Genomic DNA, 20964 nt, shown 5'->3' with positions numbered 1-20964 from the left:
ATAATTTTTAAAACTTTAAAAAACTTTTGGTCTTATTAAGTGGTGTGGAATATAAGGAAAGAAAGGATACTTATGGCCATGTGAAAAGAAAAGAAAAAGTGGAGTGAAAGAGAATGAAAGAAAGAAAAAGAGAGGAGGGACAGAAGAGGAGGAAGGAAGGAAGGAAGGAAGGAAGGAAGGAAGGAAGGAAGGAAGGAAGGAAGGAAGGAAGGAAGGAAGGAAGGAAGGAAGGAAGGAAGGAAGGAAGGAAGGAAGGAAGGAAGGAAGGAAGGAAGGAGTGATAGAGTGATGGAGTGATGGAGTGATGGAGTGATGAAATGGGGAATATCACCAGGAGAATAATCGTCCAGTAGATAGTTATGCAGCTAATTCACACATGGATTCATATAAAAATGTAAAAATATCTGTCAATAGAGAAGAACAAATGGAAAATCTGAAAATCTTTGATCCATTGATGTTAAGAAAGAGAGGAGATTGGGGGAAGGGGAAAGAGGGACAGGAAGAAGAAGGGACTTTCCTTCTCTGGACGTTAGTTTCCCTATCTCTAAAATTAGAGAATTGGACCAATGATTTCTAAATTCTCTTCTAGTTGAAAATTCTACACTCATAAATCTCCTCCAGCCTGCTACAACTTAACTATATTCACAGGAAAAGAAGAGAAGTCTCTGGGGGGACAATGGGATATTTCCAAAGTGGCCTGTGAAACCCTTTCCTTTTTTTTAACCAAGTTAGAAGGAGCAGAGCCACTCAACTCTATCCAACCAGGACCAGAAAAGGAACTTCTGTGACTTACAATCTATATAGCTATAGAACCAAGAAATGGAAAAGGAACATGATTAATTTTCCAGCTCTGTACCCAATGCCTTTTCTTATCTTAAAAAGGATTATTTATACATTTTGTTTTGACACTTCTTAATAAGCATCCAAACAAATTCCACCACAAAGTACATTTCCTAAAAGTAGTTTATGCATTGGCAGCACGAAGGAAGAACATTGTGTCCTTTAAATTTGCTACTGATTATGTTGTTTCTGACCAGAAGTTTGTTGCTTCTCCACATTACTTTATTTACATTGTTTTCATTTTATTTACATTGTACATATTGTTCCTTTGGCTCTGCTTTTCTTCACTCTGCATCACTTGATATAAGCCTTCCTGTTCCTCTAAATCCTTATTATTTCTGGTTCTTTACCAAGAAATGATAATATTCTATTATACTCACATAACAGAAATTGTTCTGCTGCTCCCCAACATCTTTTTTTTTTCAGGGCAATGAGCATTAAGTGACTTGCCCAGGGTCACACAGTTAGTTAAGTGTCGAGTGTCTGAAACCAAATTTGAACTCAGCTTCTCCTGAATCCAGGACCAGTGCTTTATCCACTACACCACCTAGCCGCACCGCCCCCCCCAATATCTTTTCAGCTGAAGGCACTAGGTACTAGTTCAGACATAATCAGATATAACTCTTTCCAGATGGGTCATACACTTCCTATTCATCCAACCATGAGACTCAACATTAAACATAATCATAAGGTCCAACTAAGAATTACTATCCCAGGGGCGGCTAGGTGGCACAGTGGATAAAGCACTGGCCTTGGATTCAGGAGGACCTGAGTTCAAATCCAGCCTCAGACATTTGACACTTACTAGCTGTGTGACCCTGGGCAAGTCACTTAACCCTCATTGCCCCTAAAACAACAACAACAACAACAAAAAGAATTACTATCCCATAGGTGTTTCATTAACAATCATTTATTAAGTACACACTAAATGAAATACATTATTCTAAGGCCTGAAATAGATACAAAGATGAACAAGTCATGGTCTTGCACTCAAGGAGCTTACAGTTTAGCAGTATCAATATATCAGTATTAATAGCTTACACATCTCAATAGCTCTTTCAACACTTCATTCTCAGTTCTGACCAACACAATGACCAAACATGATTCTAGAGGACTGATGGAGAATGGTACCTACATCCTGATAGAGTGGGGATAAATTAAATCTACAGAATGAAACACACTTTTGGACTCTGCTAATTTGGGAATTTGTTTTGTTTGACTCTGCATACTTGTTACAAGGGTTTGTTTTTCCTTTTTTCAATGGAATGGGGGAGGTGAGAAGGAAAGATAATACATGCTTGTTAATTGAAAATAAATTAAAGGAGCCATTACATGCAGCAGCAGCAGAGGCAGCCCACGTCAGCAGCACTACAACTAACTGCACTGCACAGCCAAGATGTGTGACTTCTCAGAGGATCAGACTGCTGAGTTCAAGCAGGCCTTCCAGCTGTTTGACTACACGGGGGATGGAAAGATCTTTTTTTTTTTTTATGTGAGGCAATTGGGGTTAAGTGACTTGCCCAGGGTCACACAGCTAGTAAGTGTTAAGTGTCTGAGGCTGGATTTGAACTCAGATCCTCCTGAATCCAGGACTGGTGCTCTATCCACTGCACCACCTAGCTGGCCCTGGAAAGATCTTATATAGCCACTGTGGGGATATGATGCGGGCCCTGGGGCAGAACCCCACCAATGCTGAGGTGCTCAAGGTCTTAGGGAATCCCAAAAGAGATGAGATGAATGTGAAGGTGCTGGACTTTGAACACTTTCTGCCAATGCTGCAGACTGTAGCAGAAAATAAGGACCAGGGCACATATGAAGACTACGTAGAGGGGCTTCAGGTGTTTGATAAAGAAGAGAATGGCACAGTCATTGGGGGCTGAAATACAGCACATCCTCATCACTCTGGGTGAGAAGATGCCAGAGGAAGAACTACAAGTGTTGGTGGCAGGGCATGAGGAGAGCAGTGGTTATATCAGCTATGAAGAGCTGGTCCAGATGGTGCTGAATGACTTTCCACAAAGAATCCCCTAACTTTCTCAATGTGAAAATCATCCTCTCCCTCCTGAGGCAACTAACTACATTGTCAGGATTACCAACATCTTTCCTTCCAACCCCCACTTCAGGTCCTCTTTGGCCTATCTGCTCTCTGCTTTCACCAAATAAACTTGCTAACTGCTCCTAGAAATAAATAAATAGTATAAAAAATAAATAAGTAAATGCATTAAACTAGATGTCTTAAAAAAGAAAAAAAGAAATCTCCCAAACTTAAGAAGATTTACCAGGGCTTAAACTCCAGTAGCATAGTCTTCAGGAACTCAAGGTCACTACCAAGCCACAATAGACATCAGAGGCCAACTTCAGGAAGACATATCAACAATGTATCAATGACACTGAAAATCATACTGTCTTATATAAATACATTATCATTACATACATATATTGGTATATATGCACCCTTCATTCAATTTGACTCAACAAACACATGTCAGATGCCATGGACACAAGTCACTATGCTGGGTACTCAGGATTCAAAACTAAAAATTAAATAATGCGTGCCCTCAGGGGTCTTCTGTTCTATTGGGAGAATACTACATGGACACAGATACAGATACACACACACGGGGAATTGTAAAGGGAGAGAGTACTAATCACTGAATTGATCAGGAAAGGTTTCACAGCAGAGTTGACAGCTGAGGTGAGCCTTGATCATGAAAGAGATGAAGAGGGAGGGGGCAGCTAGGTGGTGCAGTGGATAAAGCACTGACCCTGGATTCAGGAGGACCTGAGTTCAAATCTGAACCCAGACACTTGACACTTACTAGCTGTGTGACCGTGGGGAAGTCACTTAACCCTCATTGCCCCATCTGAGAGAGAGAGAGAGAGAGAGAGAGAGATGAAGAGGGAGCACATTCTAGGCAAGAGAGGCAGCTTATACAAATGTGTGAAGGCAGGAGATGACATGTCAAGGAAGGGGAACAATTAATAGCCCAGTTTGGCTGAAATAGAGAGTGTTTGAAGGATAGTAATGTGAAATGAGGTTGTAAAGGTAGGCTGTAGCCTTTAAATGTCAAGCTGTAGAATAGGAATTTTGTCCTAGAGGAAATAGAAAGCCACTGAAAGTTTGTAAAGAGTAAAGTGATGTGGTCAAACCTGTGCCTTAGATACAAATATTCTGGCAGCTATGTGGTAGTAGCATGGAGAGAGCAGAGATATTTGCAAAATAACTGTACTCTTTCTGGGATCATTGATTGTTCACAAGATGGGGAGTTTGCAGGGCAAGGAGGAATTGATTAGATTAAATTCCTGTTGCTTAATTTCCCTTGAGGATTTGCTATGAATCAGGTGTCACAAGTAGCACTTTACTTCCCCCCCCACCCTTGGAATCTTGCAGCATTCAGACTTGGCATTCAACATCCCCAACCATAAGGTGGCCCAGTTCAGTTTCTGTTTTAGCAACACAGCTGTTTGAGGTATGTGCCTTGAATTGGTGGCTCCGTGTTTGGAATGGTTTCCTGGAGACTTCAGCATGCACCACATTGGACCAACTGGTCTGATGTCACAAGCTGTGCAGAGTATAAATGCCAAATAGCTCCACTGTAGATTGTGATCCCACAATCTCACAACTTAAATCCCACATTTGTTTCCTATACTGAGCACCTATTGTGTACTCAGCCCTGTGCTAGTCGCTTCTGGCAATGCTGAAGAAGGGCCAGGCTTTTCCCTCAAGCAGAGAAAAGGACAGGATGGTACATGACTGGATGCTAAATTGGGTGACACAGCCTGAAAGTTCTATATAAAGTAGTTTTGAGAAGGAAGAAATGTCAGCATGGACCAGTTATAAGGAAACAGTTTTAGAGGAGGTAGGACTTGAAAAGTATAGTGTGGGACTTGAAGAGCTTAAAATGGAGTGTAGGGGAAGCTAGGTGGTGCAATGGATAGAGCACTGGCCCTGGATTCAGGAGGATGTGAGTTCAAATCTGGACTCAGACACTTGACACTTAACTAGCTGTGTGACCTTGGGCAAGTCACTTAACCCCAATTGCCTCACCAAAAATTTAAAAATACAGTGTAAGCCCCTTCGGGGGAAAAATTTCTCATGTGATAGCTTTCTGTCTTAACTAATAATTTTTGTTTACTGAGTGCTAAATTCATTCTTCTCTTTGTAATGAAGAAATACAACTGCTATGAGCACCCTGTAAATTTTGATGCCTTAGGTCAAAATCTTAGTTGCCATACCCTAGTTATGGTCATGTCTTGAAACAAGTGCCTCGGTTTTCTCAACTGTAAAAAGGGAAATTCTCACAGTTGCTATGAAGAAAGCATTCTCTAAAATTAAAACAGTAAAGAAATGTGAGTTATTTCTGTTAGGCTGTGAATGCCATAAAAGTAGAGGTCATGTCATTTTCAAATTTTTATCTCTATCACTGCCAAGCACAGTGCATTACATAGTAGGCAGATAATAAATGTTTGTGGAATAAATGAAATAAATGAGGGTGTTGAACTTGATTTCTAAGGCCCCTTCCAGATACCTGATGCTAAGTTTAAGAACAGTGTTCATTAAACCACTGGGAGAATGTCATAAGGCATAGACACACCAGCTTTGGAAGCAGAAGCCCTGAGATCAGATTTTGGTTCTGCTCCTTTTCTACTGGCTTAATCTTGGAAGAGTCACTTTATTCCTCTCTGTGTCAGTTCCTCCACCTCAAAAATAAAAGTAGTTGGACTAAATGATCTGTGAGGGTCTTTTCAGCTCTAAATCCACTGATTAATCCTGTAATCCTGGAATTACTCGGGTAAGCAGAGTTGGTACAGTTTGGTCCATAATCCACTGCAAGAGCTCTTTTTGTGGTAGCTAAGAATTGAAAATCAAAGGGATGCCCATCAATTGGGGAATGGCTAAACAAGCTGTGGTATAGAATTGTAAAAGCATATTATTGTGCTATAAGAAATGACAAGCAGGATGATTTCAGAAAAACCTGAAAAGACTTACATGAACTAATACATAGTGAAAGTGAACAGAACCAGGAGAATATTGTACACAGTAATAGCAATATTCTTCAATGAAGAACTATGAATGACTTAGCTATTCTCAGCAATATAATGATCCAAGACAATCCTAAAGGACTAATGATGAAGCGTACTATCTACCTCCAGAGAAAGAACTGATATTGACTGAAAACAGACTGAAGAATGCTACTTTCACTTTCTTTCATTTTTTTCTTTTATTTGAATCTTCTTATACAAAATGACTAATTTGGCAATGTCTTACATAATTGTACATTGTGAGATAATAATGGGTATGGGGGATCCACTCAAGGGCCTAACTCGTCCTGCCTGACCTCTTTGAAGGCTAGCCCAGAGTCAGTAAAGTTGGACTTTGGACCCTGAATAGAGACAATAGAGATTAAAACCACACCTACCTGAAAGCCTTTCCCCTGAGAGAGTCTGTCCTTTGGACTCTGACCTCAGCAAGTACTGCTCATTTTAATATGGACCACCCCCAAGTCCAGTAAACCAATAGATTTTAGTGATGCTAGCCAATTAGCTTTGAGCAGCGTGTAAGGGCCACCTCTCCTCCAGACAGAAGGGAGCTTATGCTCTCTCAGGCTCTCTCTTGGCTGGGATGCTGGAAGAGGCAGCCACATGGCTGCACTCTCTCCATTCTATCCTAGGTATGTAGGGCTTCTGAACTTTTGGAGGCATGTGTTCTCTCTTTACTAACATTTAATATGATTTAATAAATGCTTAATGCCAAAGACTGATGCTAAAGCCTCTAATTTATAAATAGTAATACATTAGAAACCCCAGCTAAGTTCCCTAAAACCTAGAACAGAGACAGGCACCCCCATATAATTTCAAATGACACAATATGTATAACCTGTATCTGATTGTTTACCACCTCAGAGAAAGGGAATGGGGGAGGAGGGTAGAATTTAGGGCTCAAAATTTTTAAATCCAGTGCAAGGTGTTTCGATCTAAAGGAGCCATGAAACTATATTACATGGCCCTCAGACTAATTCTAAGCAAATCAGGCTGAGTACAATGTATGATTTTTTTTTCAGTAAAATATAAGCTCCTAGTGGCAGCTAGGTGGCACAGTGGATAAAGCACCGGCCCTGGATTCAGGAGGACCTGAGTTCAAATCCGGCCTCAGACACTTGACACTCACTAGCTGTGTGACCCTGGGCAAGTCACTTAATCCTCATTGCCCTTCAAAAAAATGTATATATACATACATACATACATACACACACACATACATATATATATATATACATATATACATATACACACATATATATATACATACACACACACACACATATATATTTATAAGCTCCTTGAGGACAGGGACTACCTTTTCGTTTTATCTTTACATCCTTAATGACTTGCATTATACCTCATTCATAGATACTTAAACAATGTTTATTGAATTGCATTAGATGGATTAGGTGGGAAGGGATGGGATGAGATGAGATGCGATAGAATGGAATAGGATAGGGCTGGACTGGACTGGACTGGATAAAAACCAAAATGTTGTAACAAGGAAGCAGTTTCTCCATCCTTCATTACCTTGCTGTGGACAGAAACAGAATTGTAGAATCCTACAATGTGTTATACTTGTATGTCGTGATGATACCTTTTCTTCACTACAAATACCGGTTGCTATGAGAACAAGCACTGACACAACTTTTTATGATGTAATTAAATCCTTAGAAAGACCAGCAGCCAAACTAAAGAACATCCAACTCTCTCTTCCCAAGAGAGCATCCCCACCCTTCTCAAGTTTAGTATGAGGAGGGAGGAACAAAGGAGCTTCCTTGAAGATGGAGACTCATCAGTTAGCTGACTAACACCAGGGTGAACACAGAATTCCAGCAAGGATCGGGGGTCTGTGACTCTGGTTTAGAAAGAGTGGCCACCACAGAACTTGAGGGTATATCTTAATTAGAACCCTTTATCAAGAAGCCCAGGGTCATAAGTTCAATTCATTTGTGATCCAATTAATCTTGCTTTATTCTATCTTCACAGCCTGAGCCTTTAAGCCTAGTCACAGACTGAGTCCTGACCCTCAATGAATAAAAGAGTCAATGACAGAGCATTTAAATATTTACCATGTGTCAGAGAACATTTTAAGCACTAAAAACACAAAGCAAAACAGTTCCTGCCTTCAAGGAGCTCACATTATTCTCCTGAATAAATTCTATGCTCACCTCAAACTGTATTACTCATTGCTCTCTGGCTACCTTCCACCTTCCCTGAATTTGGTTGTGTTAACTATTTCTTTGTTTCAAGGGAGGGTTCCCTTAGTGTGTGGAGTGGTGGGGGAAGTGGGGAGAGGGCATATACAGCTGGAAATGACTGTTATCTAAAAATTAAGTTCATCTGTAAGGTTTCTGTCTGCTCTTAAATTATGTTTCTAAGAAGGTTTACCCTGTTGGGAAGGTGGAGTTAGGACATGGCTCTGCATGATGGAACCTCTCATGCATCAACCTTTTAGAACCCTGGGAGGAAATGTAATTTGGATCTGCTCACAAACCAAGGCCTCTCCCAGACCAAGGTCTGAGCCATTTGGGTCATGTTTATTTTATGTCAGATTGGACGTAGAGAGGCCACTGAGGCTGAGCTGTTGCCAAAACAATGTTTAAAACGTCTCTGGAAAATGTGCAGTCGTTTCTTTTTCCATGAAACTCATGTTTAGTCTTGTAGTCTGAATAGCTCAGTCCCCCAGTTGCTGAGAGAGCGTTGGATAACTTTTCCCCTAAGAAAGGTGGAGAAAATGGTGCACAAACTTTAAAAACAGTGACTATAGCAACCTGGGATATTGGCTTTATTTGACCCTGTGCTATGTGACCTTAGACAAGTCACTCACTCTTTCTTATCCTTCATGCTCTTTTATTCCTTCACTAATAAAAAAAAAACCCACATTCTTATGAAAATTCTTTAAATTAGAAGATGCTGATTTCTTTGAGAGGCTAGCATTATACTAGGCACAGAACTACTTGCATATAGATCCAGTTCCATAGGCTTCTAATAAATGCATTCCTACACACTCTCCTCCCTCTAGCCTCAAGTTCAATTATGAGTCACCATTGCATCTTAAACAGGCTTGATCTAGGAAATTATAAGGCTTTTCTGGGGCAGTAGTGTGTTTTTTGGGGGGCACAGCACAAGGTTCTTATGACCCTATCCTGAAATGATTGAGGGTAGGTTAATAGGAGGGTGCTAGTACATCCATATAAGGAATCAAAGGAACAAGAAACTTTGGAGATCATAATTAAGTCCAGCATGATTCAATTGTTGGAAATAGGCTAAGAAAATATTTAGCAATAATAGAAATAAAAGAATATGGAAGCTAAGTTATAGCTTTAAAAGATTGCTTTACAAATTTCTACATTTGCAAACATTTACAAATTGCTTTACAAAGGGGTCAGTGGAATGCTCCCTAAATTTGGAATTAGAAAGTCTGGATTCTATTCCTGACTTTGTCACTATGTAGCCTTGGTCAAGTCATTTCCCTTCTGTGCATCTTAGTGAAATGAGAAAGCTAGATCTTCAATCTAAGATTTCCTTCCAGCTCTGACATTGTGCAATTCTATTATTCTATAGTTTTTCTCACTTAGCATGGTGGCTTGGGGTCTCTTCCCAAGGGGGAAAATTTTTTTAAATAAAGCTCTAGTAACAGTCTTTGAGACAGACTTTTATAGAAAGGGACAAGTTTTTGGAGCTGACTAAAAGGGTTTCTGGGAGATAGCATTTCAAAGGAATATACAATATTGTCTTCTTCCACTGGGAATAAACTCTGATAGACTATCACATAAGTGGTTCTCAGAGATAGAGGGGGGTTAGAAACTAAACGCGACAGTGGTGACAAAACCATGGAGATGTACAATAGTGGAGAAAGAGGAGTTCCTAAAGAGAGATGCTCAATACAAGGAAGATGAGTGATGACTGAACTGTGTCTCTACCAGGCAAGTGCCACCTTCAGTCACTAAGGCAAATGAGAGCTATAGCCAGAATGTGGGAAGTGTCAGACACTCAGTGAATGTTCCCCTGCCTAAGAATTCAGGCATCCAATTAAGTGCTACTTTCCCTCCCCTTTTTCTCTTTTTCCATCTGCTTGAATAAAGTTTAAATCCAGAGGTTTCATTCTTTTTTTGGTGGAAGATGTCGTTACTGTTAAATAGCATCAAAGTTGAAGCAAGCAGTGGATAACAGTACTGACTTTGGAGTCAGTGGACTTGGATTCAAATCCTACCTCTAACATTATGTGACATTGGGAAAGTGATTTAACCCCTCTGGACCCAAGTTTCTTTATCTATAGTAAGAGATTGGACTAGATGAGCTATAGGTCTCTTCTAGTTTTTGATCCATGATCTCATCCACCATTTTGAGCAGTATGTTTCTTTATTTGCAAAGAGGCACTGCAACTGGAAGAAACAGTGTTTGGCATTGGTATATAAAGACACGGGTAGTTTCAAGTCCTATTCCAAAAGTGCTGGTCTTTCTTCTGATTAGAGAAAGAGCCAAAAAGGAGAGAAAATCTTATAATTTTGATTTTTTTCATTTTTTAAAGTAAACTTCCCAAAATGCATGACAAAAGTGGGTCCAAGATTGCTTGGTTTGTTTGTTTTTGTACACCACCCCCCACCTTCAGGCTAAAATGAGTCTGAGTTCCATTTTTCAACTCATCTGGGACAAGGCTGAGTAATCAGGTCATAGTTTCCTCATTCACTCTTCCCTCTTGCCATTTATATTTAGGGGGAAAAAAAACTCTCTCCACCCAGTGATTAGTGAGTGAGTAGGAACTACCTAGACACCTAATGGGAAGAGAAAAGGTGTGGTTGATCCAAGCCAATAAAGTTGATGTTCCAACAGTGGGGGGCCAGAGGAGGGAGTAGTCAGTCCATCATCCACCTTAAAATCATATCCAGAGAAGTACAAATGTTACACTACTATTCTACAACTTCTTTCTCCCAGCATAGAGGTCTCTTCCAAAAGAGAAGAGACTTAGAAATAAAGTCCTGACAATCCAGAAATTCAATAGAATATGCAAAAATGCCATCCCCTATTTCCATGTCATAAAACTATTTTAGGAGAAAAGGCAATATTAGGAAGAGTTATAGTCATGGACTCCCTCAGAAAACTTTATAGTGTAGTGGGTTATATTGTCAATAGAGCAATTCTTATTAGAATATTAAAATATAAGTTATTTCAGTGATATTAATCTAATGATATTGGCATCATTCATTCAAATTACATTTATCAAACTCCTGCTATGTACACAGTCCTGTGCTAGACAATGCAAATATGTCAGTCAGCCAATAAAAATTTATTAGGCACCTACTATGTACCAAGCAATGATCAAAGTGCTATGAATATAAATATGAAAAAAGCAATGCCTACACTCAAGGATCTTACAATCTAATGAAGGAAGAAAATATTAAAAAGGAGGCTTGACAGGTGGGGATATGAAAGCACCTATCCCAAAGGCATGATGAAGTCAAAAGGACTGCAGCCTGAAGCTGGTGGTAAGTGAAGATATAGCTATTAGCTATTCTGGATTCCCTCATTGAAGGGCTTTAAGATGATAAATCAGAAAGTCAGAGAGGGTACTCAAATTACTGATGAGGTCTGAGTACCAAGGTCAATGAAATGTTGCAGGATGATAAGATTCCTATTGATGGGGTGCTTCACTTCTGTATTCTCTTACTGCCCTACATCTATGATCCCAATAGTCTATGATGCCAAGATATCAATGAAGCATAATCACTGCTCTCGAGAAACTTAGAATTGAATAGTGTGGGAAATGGGAAGGCACAGAGAAATATACATGTAACTATGATATAAGGAAAGGGGGAATGAAAGGGTAGAATCATGCATAATACTTTTGAATCTCTGAGCCAACACTTCAATTTGGGGAGTTGTATTTGAGTATTCTACTATACAGACACTTGGACAGAAGGAAAACTTGAAAGAAGGTTTGGGAAACATATTACAAACTTGGTATGGAATGACCAGATATATGGGTGCATGCATGGATGATTGAAAAAAGCATTTATTAAGTGTTTACTATGTTCCAGACTTGGTGCTAAGTGCTAAGGAAGCAAATAAAAAAGGAAAATGACTCCTGGCTCCAAGAAGTTTAGATTCTAACAAGAGGAGATAACATACAAGACAATATTGTAGTGATGGGGGAATTCAAACTATCCAGAAATCTGCTGGAGTTCTTCCTGCCAAAATCAGAGTAGCTGAAACCTTTTTACTCACTTTAATGATAATCTCATTCTTCAAAAGGTGAAGGAAAGGATAAGAGAAATCACTCTTCTGAACCTGATTCTGACCAATGAGTAGGAAGTGGTTGCTGAAGCAGACACTACAGAAGCGTTGGGGACAAAAGACAACCACCTAACTGAGTTCATTACAGAAAAGAAGAAAGATAGGCAGAGTCTGATATAAGCCTTACACTCAGGGAGAACAAATTTCAAAGGGTTCAGAGAAATAAATGGGTATGACTATTGATAGCAAAAAGCAAGGTTTGTTTGCTTGTTTTGTTTTGTTTAGCTATGTACCAGTCAAGAGGAAGCAAATAAAGGATAGGGCTATCCCATAGAACAGGTGAATGTATAAGAAAGAAAACACAGAATAATTCAAATCTTATTTTGCCTCTTTTAACTTCTAAGAAAAACTTTTTGATTGAGAAAGTTAAATTTTAAATTGTTATTAGGTAAAGCAAACCCACAAGATAAAAGAGGAAACAGTCAGATAATATCTAAGTTCCCTCAATGAGTTCAAGTCATTAAGCCCAATATACCAAATCCCAGGCTATGAAAAAAATTGGCAACTGTGATTGCTGAGCCAGTTAGTGATCTCTGAAAAAAATGGAGGATTGGGGAAATATTTCAAGAGTCAAGGAGGGCAAGTAATGTTCTGATTTTTTAAAGGGGAGAAGAGGAGATGAGGATGTAGCCTGCAAATTGGAGGGAAGTGAACTTGACTTATTCCTAAAAAAGAATTATAGAACCTATTACCAAAGGAATGTTTTGAGTACCTACTAAATCAAGGGAAACAGTAATCACTAAAAATCCAGTGTTCCTTCATGAAGGAAAAAAAAATCACACTTACCCACTAACCACATAGGCACCAGAAACAGTGGACTAGGGCTGACCCATCTGCTCTAGATTACCACCCTACCCTTACCCACCAGTCTGTAGCATTTTTCCAACTAGTTTTAATTTAAATTGTAATGATACCATTTGCTTTTCTTTTTTGGGGGGGCGGGGCAATTGGGGTTAAGTGACTAGCCCAGGGTCACACAGCTAGTAAGTGTTAAGTGTCTGAGGCTGAATTTGAACTCAGGTCCTCCTGAATCCAGGGCCGGTGCTCTATCCACTGCGCCATCTAGCTGCCCGACCATTTGCTTTTAAATAACCTATTTCTAATGTATGCCTCCCTCCTCCCCTTTCTAGAGAACAATACCTATAATAAAGAACTTAAAAGAGAAAAATCATTTCATCAAATCTAACAAACACATCAAAAAAACTCTGACATTTGTAATATTTTCTACCCATAATTCTCCACTTCTGCAAAGAAGAGGAGATGCTATCTCATATTTCTTCTTTGGAACCAGGTGTAGTTATTATAATTTCATAGCATTCAATTTTGATTCTTTTGTTGTTGTTGTTTCCATTTACATTGTTGTAAACTATATTATTTTCCTGATTCTGTTCAGTTCTCTTTGTGATAGTTCATATCAGACATTCTATGCTTCTCTATATTCATCATATTCATCTTTTTCTTATGGAACATTAATATTTCATTACATTCATATACCACAACTTCATTAAGCATTCCTCAATTGATGAGCATCTAATTTATTTCCAATTCTTTGGTGCTTCAAAAATGTGTTGCTGTAATATTTTAGTGTATATAGGGTCTTTCGTTATATTTTTCTCTTCTTTGGCATTTATATCTAACAGATTACTCTCTAGGTCAAAGGATATGGACATTTTAGTCACTTTTTTTCCCAAAATTCTAACTCATTTTCCAGAATCATTCAACCAATTCAATTCCATCCTCCATCCATTAGTGTGCCCATTGTCTCACAGCCTCTTCAACTCTAACTGTTCCCACATTCTGTCATCTTTGCCAATTTGTTGGGTGTGAAATAAAAGAGTTGTTTCCATTTATATGTATCTTATTAATTATTTGGAGCTTTTATATGGCTGTTAATAGTTTTTTTTTATTTTTCTTTTTAGACCTGCTTTCGAAACAATCAAAATTGAATGCTATGAAATTATAATAACTACACCTGGTTCCAAAGAAGAAATATGAGATAGCATCTTTTTATTTTTTCTTTTTAGACCTGCTTTCATATCTGTCACCCACTTCTTTATTGGAGAATGACCTTTGGTCTTACATGCTTCTGTCAGTTGCCTATATGCTACTTCTTAATCCATGTTCACATTACCTCATGCATTCTAATTATGAAAAATAGCAAGTTCTATCCTCTTTCTCCGAAATTTCCACACTAGCATATTAATTTTACCTTCCCTTCTCTTTTTCCTTTTAAAATTCTCAAAATAGAACCAACATGCCTGTAGGCCCTCAGGTGTTTTTTTTTTCATATTTAACTTCTTCAATACAATTTGAAAACATTAAGATTCTGAAAGCACACTTGTTTCTTTTCCTTCTCTGTGTATCATCATATAGTACCTTCTAATTGGCTCAAATACATTTACCTTTCTAGTTTTTTCTTGACTTTAATGTTTGTATTTTAAAGTTCCTACTAAGTTCTGATCTTTTCGTCAGGATACTCCAAAGTCCCTATTCCATTAAATTTCCATTTTTTTCCTGTAAGATTATACTGAGTTTTACATGGTAAGGTATTCTTGGCTATAAAGCCTCTATCTTCTGCCTTTTGGAATACTGTATTCTTTTTATATTGTTGCTTTGAGACTAGGTCTCCTAATCTCAGTCAGGCTGGGAATGTAACACCATATCACAGCCCCCATTTATATATTACTAGTTCTTAGATTCAAATAGATAATTTTTATCCAAGAAATCCTTCTGTGACTATGATTTGTAAGGTTTTAGCATCAATTAATAAAATCACATGGTTTGGGGTGCTTTTATTTTTATTATTTTGTAAATTATTTTAGTGTTGAAATATCCCTACCATAAATCCAAATTGATCATAGCTGAATGTTGGGTTTTTTTTTTTGGGAGGGGGCAAGGCAATTAGGGTTAAGTTACTTGCCCAGGGTCACACAGCTAGTGTCAAGTGTCTGAAGTTGGATTTGAACTCAGGTCCTCCTGAATCTAGGGCCAGTGCTCTATCCACTGCACCATCTAGCTGCCCTGAGCTGAATGGTTTTTAATCAATTTCTTCAATGTTTTTGCCAGTATTTTAATATTATTCTGAAGTTTTTCTTTGCTTTATCCTTCCTTGGCTTAGGGAACTATATTTGTCTCACAAAAGGAGTTTGGTATAATTTGGTTTCATTGTCAATGCATAAAAATAATTTGTGAGGTAAAGGCATTCATTATTCTTTTAAATTTTTATAAAATTATGTAAATCTAGAACAGGATTTTCTATCATAACTCTTTATAATATATTTAATTTCCTTTTCTGAAAATTAATTATTTATGAGCTTGATTTGGTTTTCTATTCTTTTTAGTACTTTATATTTGTTGTTTTTATTGTTTTCCATTTGTGTCTGACTCTTCATGACCCCATTTGGGGTTTTCTTGGCAAAGATACTAGGATAGTTTGCTATTTCCTTCTCCAATATATTTGTATAGATTTTTTTTTTTGCATTCTCAATTCTGTCTACATAAAACTGTGTGTAGTAGGTTCTTCTCTGTTTGTTGTGAACTTACTCATTTTTATCTTGTTCATTTGATTTTCCTTCCTGGAAGAGGTTCTTAATTGATACTATCCCATGCAACTCATCCCAACTCTTTCATCTCTGTCTTGCTAACATCATCACATCAGTGGGCTTATATCTGGGCAGTCCCCCATGTGGGAGCAGTTCTCCACAATAGTATCATCAAGGTCCTGCTTAATCTTGGGGTCAGCTTTTCCTTCATGGAGTGTAGGCAGAACTAATCTTGTTCCAACCTAAGGTCTACAAGAGGTGATGACACAGGAGGTAGATATTAGGGGATAAGGAGACATGGACCTAGCTGATCAATGAAATGGCATTATTCTTATATGACCTGATAAAGGATGAATTTAGGTGAGTAGCTGGGGGACAGATTTCCAAATCAGTCATCCTCCCCAGTCCCTGGGTTGGAGTGTTGGGACAAGAGGAAGACACAATTACCCGAAGAGCAAGGTTTGGGGAACAACAGGAAGCAAGTCTGGGTAAGAAACAACCAGAGAATGGAACTTGGAGATAGAGTACTAAGTGAGCCAAGAAACACTAAATTGTAGTCTCCAAAGAACACTCAAAATATGAATTGGCCTCCTAAGACTACTTTCAAACAAAAGAAATTTTATTCCTTAGCAAATACCCAGATCTGAAAGTATGATCCAATGGCCAATATTCCTGGTAGTTACCTCTACCCTAGATATTTGATATCTACATCTTTTAGCTTGAGAGTCTCATAGGTTTGTCAGGCCTCCCACAGGCCAAGGGGAAGTAAGCTATTATGTCATGGGCTCTACTCATTAGAAAGTAATATTTCTGACCAAGCCATTAGTATCAACCTCTGGAACCTCACTGCTGTTTGTGGCGATTAGTAACTCTGGCTGCTCTGACCATACAGGAGTCGGGGGTTAATTGGGAAGGCCTAGGAATTGAGTTTGGCTATGGCACAGTTAAACAACAAACACAGCTGCAACTAGCCTGAGCCAATAAGGAACCTCCCCTAAGGACATGATTTAAAGCACAGTAAACAATCTTCTGATAGAGAGCGGCCTCTGAGAAGTATAGAAGGGCTACCCTATCTACTCCTCAATGACCCGACATCTCATCAAATGAGATCATATCTGTAGAGCTGTTAGCACAGTGGTTGGCACATAGTAGGTGCTTGGTAAATATTTTTTCCCTCTTTTTCTCCCTTACTTTTCCTCCCTCAACAGAATCCTGAGCTCCATTTGGATCACCTCCACCTGAGATAGCTGACAGAGTATCTCCACCTATTCTCACTATAAACTTATTCTGCTGCATGAGAATTATATCCTTTGTATCTAAGTAAAGCAACTGTTTGCTTGGATTCTGAGACTCTGAGTGTTTCATTTGGGAGAGGCCTCTGGGAAATATATAAAGGCCACCACCACCACCCCACTCCTCACTGACCTGACATCTCATCAAATGAGATCATAATTGTAAAGCACTTAGCACAATTCCTGGCACATAGTTTGTGCTTTATAAATGCTTATTCCCTTCCCCTTTTATTATACCAGATCTCATCCTTCCCTGAAACAAGTAAATCAGAGGAACACTATAGACAAGGATGCTAAGATTTTGGCAAAGCATTGAACAAAGCTTCTTAAACTATTCTTTTGGATAGAATGAAGAAATATGGGCTAAATAATAGTGGTTAGATAGATTCAGAACTGGTTGAATGGAAGAATCCAAAGACTAGTCAATTTGTATGGTGGCATCTAATGAAGTTCAGCCTAGAGCTATCCTTGACCCTGTGCTATTCAGAAATGTTATCAATACTTGAATGAAGCCATAAAGGGAATGTTTATCAAGTTTTCAAATGACATAAAGCAAAAAGGAATAACTGACACTTAGGATGACAAATCCAGTAGCCGAAAAGAATTTGATATACTGAAATGATGTACTGAGCTGAATAATTTGATGCTAAGTGGAATGAGCAGAACCAGGAGAATGTTGTACACAGTAACAGCAACATTATGGGATGATCAACTATGATAGACTTAGCTCTTCTCAGCAACACAATGATCCAAGACAATGCCAAAAGATACATGATGGAAAATGCTCTCCACATCCAGAAAAAGAACTATGGATTCTGACTGAAGATTGAGGCATACGATTTTCACTTTTTTGTTTTTTCTTTCTTGTGTTTTTTTCCCTTTTGTTCTGTTTTTTTCTTTCACAACATGACTAATGTGGAAATTTGTTTAATGTTATTGTACTGTATAACCTATATCGGATTGTTTGCTGTCTTGGGATGGGGGGGGTGGGAAAGGAGAAAAATTTGGAACTCAAAATCTCATAAAAATGAATGTCAAAAACTATCTTTATACATAATTGGAAAAAAATAAAATACTCTAAGTGGAGGAGAATCATTTAAAATGTAATGCGGGGGCAGCTAGGTGGTGCAGTGGATAGAGTATGGGCCCTGGATCCAGGAGGACCTGAGTTCAAATTTGGCCTCAGATACTTGATACTTGCTAGCTATGTGACCCTGGGCAAGTCACTTAACCCTCATTGCCCTAAAATTTTTTTTTAATGTAATGTGAATAAATGGAGTTCTGTCCCTGGGTTCAATAAGACAGCTTCACAAGTGAGTGGTGGGGAGATAACACTTACTGTAGAAAAGATCTGAGGCTTTTAGGAGATGTAAAAGTCAATAGGAGTCAATAGTGACATGGCAGCCACCAAAGCTAACAGTCTCTTGAACTGCATTTAGAGCATCCTCACAGTGCAGAACAAGGGAGGCAATAGGTTACCATACCCTGCTCTGGTCAGGGTTCTTCTGGAATACTGTGTTCATATCTGGGAACTGCATATTAGGAAGAGCACTGACAAGCTGAAGCATGTGTAGAAGGTGTTCACCAGGACGATTAGGAGACTGAAGACCATTTCATATGACGATCTCTGAAGGAACTAGCTATGTTTAGTTTGAAGAATAGAAGACTCAAAAGGGATCTGATTCCTGCCTGGAAGATTGCAAAGGCTATTATGTGGAAGAAGGATTAGATTTTGCCTAGCCCCAGAGGTCAGAATTAGAAGTGTAGGGACCAATTTTTAATTGGGAAGTGTTAGGTAGGCAGCTTGCCGCAATATTGGGGCAAGGAAGGAGACCAACAGCCTCCGTCAAGACAGAGCAGGATTTATTTAACAAAAACGAACTTAAAAAAAAAAACACAGGGGGCAGCTAGGTGGCGCAGTGGATAAAGCACTGGCCTTGGATTCAGGAGGACCTGAGTTCAAATCCAGCCTCAGACACTTGACACTTACTACCTGTGTGACCCTGGGCAAGTCACTTAACCCTCATTGCCCTGCAAAAAACAACAACAACAACAAACAAACAAACCACAAACAGGATCAGTAGGATTAAGGGAAAGGAAATAAAATGGGGAAAGGGAAATAATATAACCTGAATCACACCACCTCCCAGGAATCAGCTGAGAAAACACAGCAGAGTCCTGTCACCTTCCAGCTTCAAGCAAGAATAGCAAAAATACCTCCCTTCTTCCCAGCAGACCCCAGGCTGACCACACACAGCCCCAAGCCAATTGACTGGCCGCTCTGACAGTCACATGACTGCCCTCACTGGGCTTACAGTCATTATAATTTTGCCAGGCGCCATGTAGGCGAGTGGTGATGACGTGAGGTGCCAGTACCAGGGCGACGGCTACAACAAGTGGGTAGAGTACCGTGCAATTTGCAGAGGTGCTGCATCTGAGCCCCAGGCCAGTGTGCACTCTGGGTTTTTTTTTAATTCTAGCCAAAAGGTGGGGTCATAAAAACCTCAAATAACAATTAAGTCTTTACAGAAGCAATGGATAGAAGTTTCTGAGAAGCGGATTTATATTTGATGTGAAAGGAAAAAAAATGTCCTAACTAGAGCTACCTAAAAATGAAATAGGCAACCTCAGGAGGTTTCCTCCCTGAAATTCAAAGGTCAAATAACCACCTACCAGATTTATTGTAGAGGGGATTATTGGTCAAGTACAGATTGGCCTAGATGGCTTCTGAGATCACTTCTCTCACACAGCTGCTCTTTCAGTTTAGTCCCTCATCACTTCTTACCTGGGTTATTGCAACAGCCTTTTGTTTTGTTTTGGTTTGGTTTGGGTTTTTGCAGAGCAATTGGGGTTAAGTGACTTGCCCAGAGTCACACAGCTAGTAAGTGTTTAGTGTCTGAGGCCGGATTTGAACTCAGGTCCTCCTGAATCCAGGGCCAATGCTTTATCCACTATGCCACCTAGCTGCCCCTGCAATAGCCTTCTAAGTTGTCTTCCCTTCCTCAAGCCTTTCTCCATTCCTCCATCTTTCATTGAACTCCAAGATGATTTTTCTAAAGGGTAGGTCTGCCTATGTCACTCCCTTGCTCGACAAGCTCTAGTGATTCCCTAAGATCTCCAGGATCAAATATAAAGTCCTCTTTGGGCTTTTAAAGCCCTTCTCAATCTGCCTCTGTCCTACATTTCCAGTCTTCTTACACTTCACTTCCCTCCAGGTATGCTATGATTCAATGACACTGGATTACTTAATGTTCCTGGTACTGTGGCAGGACAGTTGATTAGAATGACTGAGGAAACAAAGGTCTGAGCTTCAGAGCATATCAATTTATTAAGCAATACATGCAAATTGTGTAACAAATTGGGTACAAGCCTCTTCAGTTTGGAACTCAACCCCAAATACAGGGGGAGACAGATTTTTATGCATTAAAAGAAAACAATTAACAGATATAAACTAAAACACAAAATTAGGTAATCTGATTTCTAATTGGAGGAAAGATTAGGGGCTTTCCAAATTGGGAGGGGAGAGTGAACAGGTATAAGACAAGAAAGGTAGTTTGGAGCCAGACTGGAAAAAGCCATAATTCTTAGTCAGGAGTTTATAGTTTATTTGGTAGACAATGGGGAGAAACTAAAGGCTTATTAATACAGTAGTGAAATGACCAGAGAAATACTTTGCAAAGATTATTCAATCTGGTATGTAGAGAATGGATTGGAGAGGAGATAAACGAGAGGCAGAAAAACTAGTAAAAAAAAAATGTTATTGTGATAGTCTAAACAAGAAGAAATGAGAGCCTAAACTAATGTGGTTTCAAAAAATATATTTTTGTCAATGACTTGGATGATGGCATAGGTAGTATATAAGAGGTCTCGTGGAATTAAAAACAATAAGGTATGGCAACTTATCCTATGTTGCGTCTGGGGGAGAAATAATAATAATAGGTAGCCTTTAT

General features: G+C 39.0%; 1 pseudogene; it reads left to right on the top strand.

Moving 5' to 3' along the window:
* The first annotated feature begins 2236 nt into the window (after positions 1-2236).
* On the top strand, positions 2237-2871 carry LOC122739037 (annotated as a pseudogene).
* Positions 2872-20964: the final 18093 nt, after the last annotated feature.

Source organism: Dromiciops gliroides, chromosome 2 (genome assembly GCF_019393635.1).
Source record: "Dromiciops gliroides isolate mDroGli1 chromosome 2, mDroGli1.pri, whole genome shotgun sequence".
Classification (NCBI taxonomy): Eukaryota; Metazoa; Chordata; class Mammalia; order Microbiotheria; family Microbiotheriidae; genus Dromiciops; species Dromiciops gliroides.
This window is presented reverse-complemented; position numbering and strand designations above follow the sequence as displayed.